Here is a 16,711-nt window from a genome sequence, read left to right on the forward strand (position 1 = left end):
CCATAGCCTCACACAGAGATCCATACACCCAAAGGCCCAAAAACTCACAGAAATCCATAGATTCGCACAGATGTCAATAGAATTTTAATTTGAATATTTATTTATACTGGATGAATCTGATGAGCTATAACGATGTTTTCACAGACGTCCAATCGGGTGGGTCAGAAAATAACAACAAAAATACAATACAAAAACATCACGGGAAAAGTAAACAATTTGTTTCGAAATATACAAATTAAACTGAACTCTTGTTATCTTACCATAGACTCATACAAACATGTTGGACTCGCACAGAGACCTTAACCACTAAACCTCGAACAATTAAAACCCTCTAAACTCCTATCTAAATCCATAACCATCTAAACCGCTAACCCTCTCAACCCATTTACCCTTACAACCCTAATCTTTAAACCCCTCGCCCTCTAAAAGCTTAAACACTAAACCACCAAAACACTAACCATCTCAACCCCTAACCCTCTAAATTCCTATACCCCTAACCCTCAACCCCTTTACCCTTAAAACCCTAACCCACCAAAACCCTCACTCTCTAAACCCCTTATTCTTTTAACCCTAACCGTCTAAGCCATTAAAAACCAAAACTTCTAAACCCTCTGAATCCCTAACCCTCTAAACCTTGAAACCCTAACCTTCTAAAACCCTAAATCCTTAACATTCTAAATACCAACCAATCTAAACCACTACCCTCTAAAGAACTAACCCTCTAGACCCCTAACCCTCTGAACTCATAACCTCCTAAATCCTCAACCTCTAAAACCCTAACCCTCAAACCCCTAACGTTCTAAAACCCTAAATCTGTAACCTAATCTCAACACATTTAAACCCCAACCCTCTAAAGAACGAACCCTCTAGACACCTAACCCTTAAAACACCTATGCCCCTAAAATGCTAACCCTCTAAACACATAATCCACTACACCCGGAACCCTCTAAACCCATAAAGGTTTTTTTTGTTAGATTATGTAAATATAAACGTGTCGTTAAACCAACCACCACCTGAAACAGCCAATTAGTAAAATGTGTCACATCAACAAAAATTGCCATTTAGTGTTGAAGACTAAACCAAAAAAAAACTTTATTATGGACAATATTAGTTGTGAAAGTCTACGTGTTAAACCCTCAACTCTCAAACCACTAAACCCCTAACACTGTAAATCACTAACCCTTGAAACCCCGATACCTCTAAACCCCTAAACACATACCCTTATAACCTCAACTACTAACCATCTAAACCATTCAACATCCAACAATCGAAACACAAAAACCTCTAAACACGTAACTCTCTAAACCCCTAACCCTCTAAAACCCATAAACCTCTAAACACGTAACTCTCTAAACCCTCTAAACTCAAAACGTTCTAAACTCTAACCCTCTAAACACCAAATCCTCTGAAGGACTTTCCCCTTAAGACCCCAACCGTCTAAACACCTCACCCTATAAAACCGCAACCCATAAACCCCCAACACTCTTAACTGCCTAAACCCTTAACCTTATAAACCCCAAACCGTCTAAACCCCTCAACCTGTAAAACCGTAACCCACTAAACCCCTCACCTTATAAACCCCTAATCCCCTAAATATCAAAACCTCTAAACCCATAACCTTCTAAAACTTTTCTGTGAACAGGTGTCTTTTATACAGGTAACAAGCCGAGATTAGGAGCACTCCCTTTAAGAGTGTGCTCCTAATCTCAGCTCGTTACCTGTATAGAAGACACCTGGGAGCCAGAAATCTTTATGATTGAGATGGGGTCAAATACTTATTTCCCTCATTAAAATGCAAATCAAGTTATAACATTTTTGACGTGCGTTTTTCTGGATTTTGTTGTTATTCTGTCTTTCACTGTTCAAATAAACCTACCATTAAAATTATAGACTGATCATTTCTTTGTCAGTGGGCAAACGTACAAAATCAGCAGGGGATCAAATACTTTTTTCCCTCACTGTATATAAATTGCATTGGCATATGTGGTCATTGACACGGTAAAACTAGTCAAGATGGTGTGGTGGTGTTGCAGTGTCAAGAAAAGTGCTTCATGGTGTCTTAAACTCTCTTCTCATTTGACAGCAATTGGAGAGTACAGCCATGTCTTTAGCTGCATGCAGTGAGGCGAGGCATGGGGCGTCTGCGAGAATGCCGGCAATTCACGGAGCAAGACCAGAGGTCGAGCCATGCTGCCCACGTCTAGAGAGGTATTTGTGTGCTTGAATAATAATAGTGAAAATTATTGTACAGGCAGACCTCGCTTAGCGCTCAAAATGTGTATGCTGGAGAAGTGGCCACTAATCAAATCGGCGCATAAAGGAGTTCATTAGGCAATTGTATATATGGGGATGCATTCCCAACAGCTTTAATTCTTACATGTTTAATGCGAGCGTAGGCTGGGGCTTCGCCGCCCCAGCCCCTAAGCCATCCAGGCGACACGAGCCATCGGGGGAAGGGTTCAAGGGTGGAGCCCGCGGGCGCTAGGGGGTGGTATTATCTGGAAAGTTCTTAAGGGGTGTGGTGAAGGGCAGAGTCTGGGTGACGCGGGAAGGGGATATAATGAAGAGCAGGAAGGGGCTCGAGGTCAGTTGGTGAGAGCTGGAAGCTGGACCACGTCGCGGGTCTCCGTGAGCCATCGGCCACGTGGCGACGCGGAGACGGCTCCCAGCGCGCCGTCTGCCAGCGGTGCGCGGGAGCGGGGAAGCGGGACGCCAGCTCACGCGACGCGCCGAGAGCGAGAGAATGGCGTGAGAGCGGGACGCCAGCTCACGCGACGCGCCGCGGAACGTCCGAGAGAGCGGAACGCGAGCTGTCCATATAACGAAGAAATAAACAGACGGAGACACAGTCGCTTCTTCTTGGTTCTTTCGGTAAAGTCACGTAGAAGGGAAATAATAAAATAATAAAAATAAAACATAATAAAATACAATTTTCACGACGTTTCGGCCACAACGCAAGCAGCCGTCCTCAGGTGAAGAACAGGTCTGTCGGAAAGACAGCGTCTGAATGAACACAGTCGCTTGTCGTCGACCTGTATTATTGCACATGTATGAGCAATATATGAGGGCTTCATTGAGGTATTGGTAACAGCACTAATAATACAGATGCTAAAACTTCTTTTGAATAAGTAATATTTTAAAATACTTTTTTTTAAACACGCTTTAATGAAATGTACCGTATGAGTAATGGCAGAACTCCACAACTCCAGGAAGTGGCCCCGAGGCTTGCCATAATGTAAGGGACCGTGGTCAATTACAGCCTACGTAAGTTGAGCGTTGACAATTAGACCCAAGCCGAAACATAACATATAAAAAAAGATTGTTTCAAAATATATTTTTTATTTTTTTTGATAGAATATAGTATTGTCATTGATACGGCTATTTTAATACACACAATGGACTGGAAGGACAAGATTAAAGGGCTCGTATAATGCACATGCATAATGTACGTTGACTCATTAATCGCCCCCCCTCCACTTTGCGCAAGAGCGTGAAGTGTGGTCACCACATCTACGCCTCTATATAAGGAACAAAACAGGTGGACTTCTCCACAAATCTGTCTGTCGCCTGATGAAGCTAGTTGTAATACTGGCAAAACATCGTACTCAGATTGTAAATGTTGTGGCTTGGCTCTCCAACACACCAGTGTGCTGTACTAGTGACAAATTGGCATGTTCTGTTTACATTACAACCCTTACTAGTTGGCTGTGTCGGGTGGTGGTGGATTTTAACGACACATATATTTACACGATCTAACAAAACAAACCTCTTATGGATGATATTCGTCGTGAAAGCCTACGTGTTAAACGGGATATTCGATGTCCCCTGTGAAGCCGATGGCGTTTATTTTACGGCTCGTACATCTTAGTATTAACCAGGACGGCCTGTCGGAATAGAACCGCAAACCTCTGCAACAAGTGGCAAATGCACTACCGCTGAGCCACGTCAATTATTTTATTCATAAACTTAGGTTTCCACGGCCAGCGTTATGATGCATAGTTGATTTGTGGGCTTAATTGAGGAGTGTGTATGTTCTCCACCTGCTGTACATGGACGACTCGTAGACTGAACTCTTAGTAAGGGCTTGCGCCAGTTTATTAACACAGAGGTAACAAAACACACCAGAGGTAGGTGTCCCTACACTCAGTCCTTGACGCGGACGTCAGGCTCTATCTATTCCTAGCCTGGGCTATCTCTTGGCCTCTCACTCGAGTTGGGATGGGGGCTTATCCAACACCACCCGACCGAGGAGAGCAGCACCCCACGTAATCTTAACCGGCTCTTGCAGACTTCTCTGAGCCCTACCCCTGGCTGTATCTTCGGCTCTCCTTACTCGTAGAACCCGGACGGGGGATCAGCCAACACCGTCCGGTCACGAGCAGGAGAGACCTTCTTAAGACGCTCACCATCCCGGGCTCCCACAACGACCCCGCTTTCGCCACGGGGTCCCCCTTAAGTATTTCCCGTGACATGACGTCATTGCGCCTCACAGCGCTCATGATGTCATGTCGTCATACTACTCTTCACATGTGTAGTGAGTGACATTGGGGATGTCACTGTATGGTGCCGGACAGCATCGTGTGTGTTGCAGAGTGATGCCGGCTCTAGCAGAGCACGGCGTGCGATGCACTGTGTTGCCTCTGAAGAAGAACTTCTGCAACTCAGTTGGACTCACTACACATGGATTTCCTCCCAGAAAATAAAAAACCCCTTCCAATTGAACATGTATTGCTCATCTATCCCAATGCTGGAAATTACTTGCAAAATTACTGAATTCGGATGACACATGCAATCATCATCCCCTCCTGCTGCCAAAAAAATGGCTTGACCCTCGTTAAAAATATTCTTGAGACTTAGGATTTTCTGGGTCAGGAAGTGTAACAATAATAAAAATGTCATTGTCCCTAACTCTTGTTTCTGTCCTCCTGACAGGTGGAGGTGAATGTGAGTGTGCGCCACATGTACCTGTACAGCCGCGAGGTGCGTGGGGTGGTGGCACGTCTCCGCGCCGAGTGTGGGTCACTGTCCGTGCACGCAGTTGCCTTGGCCCACACTCAAGGTGATCTGAACAAGGCCTTGGGACACGTTCGTAATGAGAAACAGGCAAATGTGCAAGCTTCTAGCATGCGATCGCGACGACCTACACGTGAGGTGGTAAGTCTTGAATAATAATAATTTAGTTGACAGTAATACCCCGGTTTATGTCGGGGATGCTTTCCTTAAATGTGCGACAACGAATACCGAAACGACGTAAATCAACGCAATTTTGCCACGAGGACTAAACAATGCTGAAGCCGTGTTAATGCGTGCATCTTCATCCTAGACGTATCCGCAACATTACATTCAATTACTAAAAATACTACACTCAATACTAGTTTCGGCAGTAAACGTTAAAACATTATTAGCAGTACATTATGAAAATAAAATCACTAAAATATCATGCGTAATTACTATATTGTACTCCACAGTACAGAACATTTCTTTATGCGCGATGCAAAGTAGTTTGTGTACAGGGTTAGGTGGAGGTGAAGGTTGAGAGGCGACGGTTACGAGAAATTGAATGGCAGTGAATCTTGCACGAAATTATGTCATAAAACACTTCACTGCATTTCACTGTAGCACTGTATATAACTGACCTTCAATTTGTTCTAATTCACTGCTCTGATACTTTATTATTTTCTGCTTTCGGTCGCTGGGGTGCAAATAAATTGGATTGCAATACAATATCTGGAAAATCACCGAGAAATGTCTATTTAACCAAAATGTAGAAGCATAAATTAGACTTATCTTAGGAAAAAATATAGACCCCAAATCCAATTTGTTGCCGCGTAGAATTATTTATTAGATTCATTTTAAATAAAGAAACGTGAAACTTAAAGCGAATTTGCAACAAATAATAATTCTGCTCTACCTTAATGACGGGGGTGCGGCATGTGGAGTGACGTCACGCGCGAGACACAAACTCCCTCATTAATAATCATGAGCGGATGATGTCACTGATGTGGACCACGCCACCCACCCCCTCATTAATAATCAAGAGTGGATGATGTCATTCCACATGGAGTTCCCCCCCCTGATCAATAATCATGAGCGGATTCCGTCACTCCACATGGAGCTCCCCCCCTTCATTAATAATCATGGAATGATGACGTCACTCATGTGGACCCTGGCCCCACCCCCTCATTAATAATCATGAGCGGGTCTTTATTTTCGATTGAATATTTCAGATTAACTGCAATACACCCGTCCTTGGACGGGCTATAGGCTACTTTTATAATAATTTAGAAGCAAAAATTAGACTTACCTTTTGTTTCAAGTGCTGAAGAAATAAATAAAGACACCAAGTACACTTTGTTGCTGCGTAGAAATATTGATTTGATTACATTTCAATAAAGAAACGTCAAATTTAAAGTTAATTTGCGTAAAACAAATTATTTCCAATCAACCTGCGGGAATGTAAAAATCCACCCGCTCATGATTATGAATGAGGGGGGGGGTGTCTCTTTTGCAGTGACGTCACGTACGGATTTAGCACTGCTCCGTATATTTATTTTTTACTTTCTGTAAAGAAACGTCATATTTGAAGCAACTTTGCGAAAAAACTATCTTTCTACTCGGCCTTCCGCGTGAGTGTAAAAATCCACCCGCTCATGAATATTTTATTATTAATGACGGGGGAGGGGGTATGTGGAGTGACGTCACGTGCATTACACACATTTCTGGGCTATTATAGTAGTAATGCCATCAGCGGGAATTGTAACGTCCACTGTGAAGCGTCACTTTCATGTAAATTGCATCATCAGAATCGCTGATTTAGATCTCTGTGTCGCGAGAAGAAAGCTCAAAGTGGTCCATGGGCGACCGGGATTTTGCATCGGTGGCCATTGGACTTTGGAACTCTCTGTCAAAGTTGGTCAGGGAGTTTAGTTCAGTTTGGGCCTTCAGGTCCCCCCTAAAAATATTTATCTTTTAAGGAAGCATCTCGAATTTTAACTTAGCCACTTCTTACCCCCCCCCCATTGTAAGGCACCTTGATGTTTTATGCATGGGGTCAGTAAAAGAGAAGAAGCAGAAAGAGAAGTGTTGTGAGCTGCGGTCCTGAGTGAATGTGTGTACAGGTGAGCGTGTAGCTCGGTGAGTGAGCGTGTGGGTGATTTGCCACAGTGTAATGGTTAGCACACTGGATTTGCGATGATCCTAAGGTCACCAGTTTGTTTCTATGGCAGTTGAAACAACGGTGCAAGTCTCTCGAATTCCCCCCCCCCTCCACTTGTGTAAGAACTCATCATTCATTCGTCGAAAATGTAAAAAAACAATTCAGGACCTGACTGTGACTCAGTGTGGATCTCCTGGAGTAAGTCTATTTTATTATTATAAAGAGTTAAAGGGGCTGTTTGATGACACGACTAGAGAGCTGGCTTGCACTGCAGGGAACTTGATATTCAACTTGGATTCCGCAACCCTCAATGGCCTTTTTAAGTAAAATTTGTGCATGTAAGACTCGCACAAACAACCATACCCAGAAACCCATAGACTCCAACAGAGACTCATACATTACTACAGACACTCAGACTCACACAGCGACCCCATACTCACAGAGACCGATAGACATGCACAGAAACCCATAGCCTCACACAGAGATCCATACACTCAAAGGCCCAAAAACTCACAGAAATCCATAGATTCGCACAGATGTCAATAGAATTTTAATTTGAATATTTATTTATACTGGATGAATCTGATGAGCTATAACGATGTTTTCACAGACGTCCAATCGGGTGGGTCAGAAAATAACAACAAAAATACAATACAAAAACATCACAGGAAAGGTAAACAAATTGTTTCGAAATATACAAATTGAACTGAACTCTTTTTATCTTACCATAGACTCATACAAACATGTTGGACTCGCACAGAGACCTTAACCACTAAACCTCGAACAATTAAAACCCTCTAAACCCCTATCTAAATCCATAACCATCTAAACCGCTAACCCTCTCAACCCATTTACCCTTACAACCCTAATCTTTAAACCCCTCGCCCTCTAAAAGCTTAAACTCTAAACCACCAAAACACTAACCATCTCAACCCCTAACCCTCTAAATTCCTATACCCCTAACCCTCAACCCCTTTACCCTTAAAACCCTAACCCACCAAAACCCTCACTCTCTAAACCCCTTATTCTTTTAACCCTAACCGTCTAAGCCATTAAAAACCAAAACTTCTAAACCCTCTGAATCCCTAACCCTCTAAACCTTGAAACCCTAACCTTCTAAAACCCTAAATCCTTAACATTCTAAATACCAACCAATCTAAACCACTACCCTCTAAAGAACTAACCCTCTAGACCCCTAACCCTCTGAACTCCTAACCTCCTAAATCCTCAACCTCTAAAACCCTAACCCTCAAACCTCTAACGTTCTAAAACCCTAAATCTGTAACCTAATCCCAACACATTTAAACCCCAACCCTCTAAAGAACGAACCCTCTAGACACCTAACCCTTAAAACACCTATGCCCCTAAAATGCTAACCCTCTAAACACATAATCCACTACACCCGGAACCCTCTAAACCCATAAAGGTTTTTTTTGTTAGATTATGTAAATATAAACGTGTCGTTAAACCAACCACCACCTGAAACAGCCAATTAGTAAAATTTGTCACATCAACAAAAAGTGCCATTTAGTGTTAGAGACTAAACCAAAAAAAACCTTTATTATGGACAATATTAGTTGTGAAAGTCTACGTGTTAAACCCTCAACTCTCAAACCACTAAACCCCTAACACTGTAAATCACTAACCCTTGAAACCCCGATACCTCTAAACCCCTAAACACATACCCTTATAACCTCAACTACTAACCATCTAAACCATTCAACATCCAACAATCGAAACACAAAAACCTCTAAACACATAACTCTCTAAACCCCTAACCCTCTAAAACCCATAAACCTCTGAACACGTAACTCTCTAAACCCTCTAAACTCAAAACGTTCTAAACTCTAACCCTCTAAACACCAAATCTTCTGAAGGACTTTCCCCTTAAGACCCCAACCGTCTAAACACCTCACCCTATAAAACCGCAACCCATAAACCCCCAACACTCTTAACTGCCTAAACCAGGGGTCTGCAACCTTTAAGACATAAAGAGCCACTTGGACCCGTTTCCGAAGGAAAAAATAAACTGGGAGCCGCAAAACCATTGCAACATTTAAAACAAATATAACACTGCATATATTGTTTCTTACCTTATTGCTATATACAGGATCGTGCAGTCAGCTGTCAATCTGAATAAAAAAAGGACTTTTTCACTTAACAATGTAAAATATATTTTTGCAAATTAATAGCTAAATTACCTGGTTAATGGGATTTTTGCTCCTGAACCTCAGTGCACAGTGTCTGCACATCAGGGCTGTAAGACGTCGCCTTAATTTTCACACAGGCTTGCAAGCTGTCATCTGTGAGGCGTGATCGATGTTTGTTTTTAATATAGTTCATGTTGGAGAAGACCTGCTCACATACATATGTGGAGCCGAAGATCGACAGGACTCCAAATGCATACTTTTTCATATTTATATAAGTGTTGGGGATGGCATTCCATGTTTCGAATACAAGTTTGTCCTGTTTGGGAAGGTTTTCAATATCACTCCATTTATGATTCTGAGCCAGAATGGCCTTCTGACGGGCAACATCCTCAAGAGTAGCGGTCAAGCATTTGAACTTGGACACCCATATATCTTTGTCGGCTATATCGGCCAGTTCCATCTCAAGATCAGGTTGACTTACACCTGCAAATGCAGTCATATTCAATAGGGATGGATCGATCGCCAGGGGAGTGACAGGGAAGGATAATGTCGTTTTTTCCTCTCTGAACTCACAGAATCGTTTCCCAAACGAACTTTGCATTGTGGTGATTGCAGACTTGAAATATTCCAAATTTATCGTATCATGACTTTGTTTGAACTCTCTCAAAGAGGGAAAGTGAGACAGTGTACCTCTCTGTAAATCTTTGACAAACACTGTCAACTTGCGCTCGAATGCCAAAACCTCCTCCAGCATGTGCAGGGATGTGCCTCCTTTCCCCTGAAGGGTTGTATTTAGCGTGTTTAGATGTGCTGTCATGTCTACCATAAAATGTAATTTTTCCAGCCACTCTGGCTGTTCCAGCTCAGCAAAGGTGAGCTCTTTGCTGCCCAGGAAGGTTTTTACTTCTTCCAAACATGTGACAAAGCAACGGCAACGTTATTGCCTGTCACCGGGCGGGCAGTGTGGAGCGGAGCGGCGACCTGTCAGCAGTGGCAACGCCAGAGCAGGTGTCACAGTGCGCCTCCTCCCCTCGCTAGCATCCGCCCCGGAGCCGCGGTCAAGGTTCAAAAGAGCCGCATGCGGCTCCGGAGCCGCAGGTTGCCGACCCCTGGCCTAAACCCTTAACCTTATAAACCCCAAACCGTCTAAACCCCTCAACCTGTAAAACCGTAACCCTCTAAACCCCTCACCTTATAAACCCCTAATCCCCTAAACATCAAAACCTCTAAACCCATAACCTTCTAAAACTCTTCTGTGAACAGGTGTCTTTTATACAGGTAACAAGCCGAGATTAGGAGCACTCCCTTTAAGAGTGTGCTCCTAATCTCAGCTCGTTACCTGTATAAAAGACACCTGGGAGCCAGAAATCTTTCTGATTGAGAGGGGGTCAAATACTTATTTCCCTCATTAAAATGCAAATCAAGTTATAACATTTTTGACGTGCGTTTTTCTGGATTTTGTTGTCATTCTGTATTTCACTGTTCAAATAAACCTACCATTAAAATTATAGACTGATAATTTCTTTGTCAGTGGGCAAACGTATAAAATCAGCAGGGGATCAAATACTTTTTTCCCTCACTGTAAACCCAAAACCCTATAAACTCCTAACCCTCTAAACCCCTTTACCCTCTAAACTCCTTTACCCTTAAACCCCTTTACCCTGAAAACCCTAACCCTCTAAACCCTATACCCCAAATAGCCTAATCCTCTAAACACCTAACCCTCTAAACCCCAACCCTCTAAACCCCTAACTCTCGAATCTCCTCAACCCCTAAACCCTATAACCCTCGAAATCCCTAAACCTCTAAACCCCTTATCCCTGAAATAACCCAAAACCTCTAAACCCTTAACTTTATAAATCCCTAACCCTCTAAACCCCTAACCCTTTGTGTGGAATGTGGTGGGGGTGGGATCATGGGGTGGTTGGGTGCATTGTGTATGTGGTGTGCGTTGGGTGGTGGGTATCACAGGGGGGTGAATGGGTGCAGGGTGTGTGTGGTGGTCATGGTTCACAACGATCCGTGACCACCACCACCACCTCTACTGTGTGGTAGACCGGCCACCACACAGCAGCACGCGTCGGAGGAGTAAACGGATGGTTCCCCCTATGCGGGCCAGACTCCCTCGCTTCCTCTTCTCCTCCTGCATCACCATCACCTGATCCTCTTTCCTTGTCATCTCCTTCTCCACCATCTTCTCCACCAATGTCTCCTCCACCTGCACCACCATCTCCTCCTCCTGCTCCTTCGTCCATACCTCCTCTGTCTCCCCCCTCATCTCTTCTTCCTGCACCACCAGCTCCTCCACCAGGGTCTCCTCCTCCAGCACCACCAGCTCCTCCACCAGGGTCTCCTCCTCCTGCACCAACAGCTCCTCCACCAGGGTCTCCTCCTCCTGCACCAACAGCTCCTCCACCAGGGTCTCCTCCTCCTGCACCACCAGCTCCTCCACCAGGGTCTCCTCCTCCTGCACCAACAGCTCCTCCACCAGGGTCTCCTCCTCCTGCACCACCAGCTCCTCTACCAGGGTCTCCTCCTCCTGCACCAACAGCTCCTCCACCAGGGTCTCCTCCTCCTGCACCAACAGCTCCTCCACCAGGGTCTCCTCCTCCTGCACCAACAGCTCCTCCACCAGGGTCTCCTCCTCCTGCACCACCAGCTCCTCTACCAGGGTCTCCTCCTCCTGCACCAACAGCTCCTCCACCAGGGTCTCCTCCTCCTGCACCACCAGCTCCTCTACCAGGGTCTCCTCCTGCACCAACAGCTCCTCTACCAGGGTCTCCTCCTCCTGCACCAACAGCTCCTCCACCAGGGTCTCCTCCTCCTGCACCACCAGCTCCTCTACCAGGGTCTCCTCCTCCTGCACCAACAGCTCCTCCACCAGGGTCTCCTCCTCCTGCACCACCAGCTCCTCCACCAGGGTCTTCTCCTCCTGCACCACCAGCTCCTCCACCAGGGTCTCCTCCTCCTGCACCACCAGCTCCTCCACCGGAGTCTCCTCTTCCTCCACAACAACCGTCAGCCATTTAGAGGCCTGGGCGAGCGCGGAGGATGGGGGCAGCGCCGGCTCCGCTCTGTTAAGAGATGCGCACGACACCGTTCCAACTTCCTGCTACAGCAGAGATCGCACTCCCCCCCCCCCCCCCCCACCATCGTGCGGAGATAGATTAACCAGGTTAATAACGATGCTGCAGTAACACAGCATACCTTTGCCCATCGTGGGTCTGGTTACAAAATGGGCATTAGTCTTGCGATATCACACTGGATGAAAGGCTACATGGCAAAGATATGGCTGCTTCATTATTTGTCCTCACCCAGAAACCAATTATAAAAATACATCCGTATATAACCGAATGTACACGTGGGGTTTGAACTGTACATGTGTTCGTTTGCAGGCGGCAGGGCTGGAACTCACAGAGGGACCTGGGTTTGATGCCCAAACTTGGGCCACTTTCTCCGTGTGGAATGTGGAGTGTGTTCTACCCCCCCCCCCCCCGTTTTATCCTGCATTGGTTTCCAAAATCAGAATAAATTATTTAGACTGGATGAAGAGGAATCCGATAAGCTATGAAGCTCTTCTTTCACAGATATGCAGTCGAGGCACAGGGTCAGCAAGTTACAACAACAAACAAAAGAAAATGAGTGCAAAGTGTAAAAATGTAAGCAAGTCACAAAATAACTGAGCATATAAGCACAAAGTACGTAAAATCCTGCCAGTTTTTCAACACTAAATACAAATTTAGGGGTTGTTACGGGAAGAAAGGCGGACAAACACAAGGGTGATAATTGGTTCTTTACCCTTCTATCTGGCAACAAAACTGACACCTTTTTACAAGGAGTCATGTTTGCATAGACCGCAATACCTGCAGTCATAATACAAACAAAAGAACATAACTCTGATAATGTGCACTGTCCTTGAAGTTGATTGATCCACACCCGAGACAGCTTTCCTTAGAGCCTAGTCTCATATGGGTTGGACCAGATGACGCCAAAAGGCGCACAACTCAAAGACAATGCACCATCAGAGTATGAGAGCTCGGGGCAAGCATCTACACCAATTATCATATTTTTACTGGCAAATGAGGTTCCCATAGTGTAGATGCTTGCCCCGAGCTCTCATACTCTGATGGTGCATTGTCTTTGAGTTGTGCGCCTTTTGGCGTCATCTGGTCCAACCCATATGAGACTAGGCTCTAAGGAAAGCTGTCTTGGGTGTGGATCAATCAACTTTAAGGACAGTGCACATTATCAGAGTTATGTTCTTTTGTTTGTATTATGACTGCAGGTATTGCGGTCTATGCAAACATGACTCCTTGTAAAAAGGTGTCAGTTTTGTTGCCAGATAGAAGGGTAAAGAACCAATTATCATATTTTTACTGGCAAATGAGGTTCCCATAGTGTAAACACAAGGGTGTTTGGACCCACACACGGGTGTCTACATCCACATCCGCATCGGTTAACCCTGGGGGGGCATGGGGACGTTGTGATCCCCCATAGCCCCACCCCTCGGAGAGGATTCTTATAAAAGGCGGGGAGCCAGAGAGCTCGGGTCCAGTGTGTGAGATGCTTACCAGGGAAGACTGAAGACCGGCAGAATAGGCCCTGGAACACCCCTGGCTCGCTGTCCTTGTCAGGACCGAGCAGGGCAAGCCAGTGGCGCGGCCCCAAGAGCTCCAGGACCGCTGCTCTTGTAAGAGCACGGCCTGGTTAGCTGGGTGCCGGGATCCGTGCTTGACCAGGGCCGGATCAGATAGCCTCCCCTAGCACTCATAGCGGAGGACTGGGAATAGGAGAAGTCAGGGGATAGTGCTAGGGGTGTTTCCCATTGAGTACGGGTGAAGGGGCCGTTACCCCTTCAAGTAATGTTACCGCCTTTTGGTTAAATAAAATAGTGTGCCTCAACTACGTCGTCTGTCTCCCTGAGAACTCACTACACTTGTATAAGTGTAGTGTATCGTGTAGTGTATAGTGTAGTGTGTAGGTTAAACGTTGAGTTTTATAAGGGCACCACGGGGTGACCAGCCCCTCCCCACCCAGCCCCACCCCTCCCACCCCCCACCCAGCCCCACCCTCCCCACCCAGCCCCTCCCCTCCTCCCCCAGCCCCTCCCCACCCTCCCCTCCCTCAGCCCCTCCCCACCCTCCCATCTCCACCCAGCCCCACCCCTCCCACCCCCACCCTCCCCATATGCACGACAGACAAATAATCCCTGGTGGGCAGTGTGGAACCTGTTGTTCCTACCGGTATAACAGTGGGAAATATCTGAACCGGTCCTGGGCCTCCCCTTGATCGACTCAACCTCAAATGAGTACCTGATACAGTGGGTACACATCACCACGAGGGAGACAAATGCGTGGTGTTGGCTACCCACTCCCCTGTGTACTGTGCCCGTCCTCTGTAGGTCCTCACTAACACCACTTGCCTCAAAAATCTGTTCAGGCTATGAGGGGGATCTTTGTCTTTGTACAGTGGCATTGGCTACGTATAAACTGATACTTTGAACGGAGTTTATAATACAGCATGGCCTATGTGTAACGCATCATATACCGTGAACACAGCACCATGAAAGTGTGTGCTGTATAATACAGAGTATGTGTAAAGGAGCATAGCCTGTGCACGTACTGCAGCGTTACTTTGAACTGAAACGTGGCATGGCCGTTATGTGTAGAACAGCATTTCTTGTGTATATGTAGTGGGTTTCCACAGAGACTGGAGACGTTGCTTAGAGGCAACACGGTTTATTTAAATCTTATAACAGAAGCCCCTTTTACTCCCACTACTTGGGGAGGTATGGCCTCTGGGCTAACGTGCCCTATCACTGGGGCTACGGGCTCTGAGTCCTCCGACTAAGGGTGGCCTAGGGGAGGCTATGCTGACCCGACCCAGCCAAGGTGCGGGTCTCGACCACTGGTCCGTGCTCGGCCCTGGCCCGTAAAAGGACGTCGGGTCCCAGGGTCCCAGGGTCCCAGGGTTCTTGCCTAGCCGGTCTTCAGTCTTCGTCTTCAGAGCACTGCCTCGGGCCGTCCTGGGGTCCGTCTTTTATACCCACCTCGGGGACTCTCCACCCCCGGTACCGCCCCCTTTCTGGAACCTTCCAGGTGGCTCTGGAATAACCCCCCAACCCCTCACCTGGGGTCGGGGGGGGAACTCGGCCTCTCAACGGTCCCGGTTCTCTCTATAACTCAGGGTGGCACCCCCTGTCGACTCGTGCCCGCAACTACAGGTAAGCATACAGTGTGGTGTGTGCTTTGCATTTCCGATGCTACATATACAGCAGGAAATACTCTACATAGAGAGAGCATTGCATCTGTGTGTGTGTACTGCATGACACACGGTGTACGGTGTGTAATGCACAGTGATGGGCTGCTGCTGCTGCACCTGTTGACGTTGATGTCGGGGCAGGCAGAGTCCTCGCTCTGGGTCCCGGTGGCGTTGCTCCGGGGGAACGTGCAGAAGAAGGCGTTGGCCAGGAGGCAGGCGGCCTGCTCCTGAGACATCGTCAGCATCAAGCCGGTGTCCCGGCGGAGCAGCGGCAGGGGCTGGGGACACGTGCGGTGCGCAGGGCGCAGCGACGTCACACGCGGCAACGGGTGGCACGGGGTTGCAGAGGACCAACGGCGCAATGGTAACACCGAAGCAGAGCACTGAGCCTGCAGCACTGGGATGCTGGGGTCTGGATCAAGGAGTTCTGAAATGCACGTAAACCAGATGATTGTTGTACACGTGAGGTTAATGGTGCAGCCCTGCAATTACTTGCTCATGCAACTGCTGGTGAAAGAACCCCCACTAGAGGGAGGTCTAGAGTGCCGATCCGGTGGGTATGTTTTGGCCAACTTTTCCACACTGACCATTCGTCTTGAAAGAGGTGGGAGTACTCGCCATTTAGCCCACTGCACGCGACCCACCGATGGACTGTGGGTGGACAAAACAGGGAATTGTAAGAACCCTGGTCAATGTTTTCAAGGCCAGGCTGGGAGATCGAACCGCGACATTTGAAGTCAATCGTGACAACCATCCCACAGTCATGGCAGCAGCCCTTTTGCAGAAATAAAATAAAATATTGGAGAGGGCTTCACACAAGAAACAAGAAGATTTAGTGGTTTGTACGTGGCTCTCCAATGAGTACAGAGAGGGTACCACAAGTAGCGGTGCATACTCGGGCGCAAGGAAATAGAAACAGAGACAAAGAATGAGATAGATCGATGCAATAAAGAATTGGCAGTGGTGCACCAAGCACGACCCCTTGCTGAGCGCTGAAGCAGCAGCCCCCCCCCCATCCCCGGACCCCACCCCCCACCCTCCCCCCACCCCCCACCCACCCCCACCCTCCCCCCACCCTCCCCCCACCCTCCCCCCACCCTCCACTTCTCACCCTGACGCCACAACCCGTGGGTAGGCGATGCCC

General features: G+C 46.8%; 1 long non-coding RNA gene across 1 annotated transcript; it reads left to right on the plus strand.

Annotated features, from left to right (window-relative positions):
• The first annotated feature begins 14,542 nt into the window (after positions 1–14,542).
• LOC144739058 (uncharacterized) lies at positions 14,543–16,469 on the plus strand. Its single transcript, XR_013589343.1, has 2 exons — positions 14,543–15,529; positions 15,709–16,469. It is a non-coding gene; the product is annotated as an uncharacterized LOC144739058 (long non-coding RNA).
• The last annotated feature ends 242 nt before the right edge of the window (positions 16,470–16,711 follow it).

The sequence above is a fragment of the Lampetra planeri genome, unplaced genomic scaffold (assembly GCF_965212315.1).
Source record: "Lampetra planeri unplaced genomic scaffold, kcLamPlan1.2.h2 scaffold_128, whole genome shotgun sequence".
Classification (NCBI taxonomy): domain Eukaryota; kingdom Metazoa; phylum Chordata; class Hyperoartia; order Petromyzontiformes; family Petromyzontidae; genus Lampetra; species Lampetra planeri.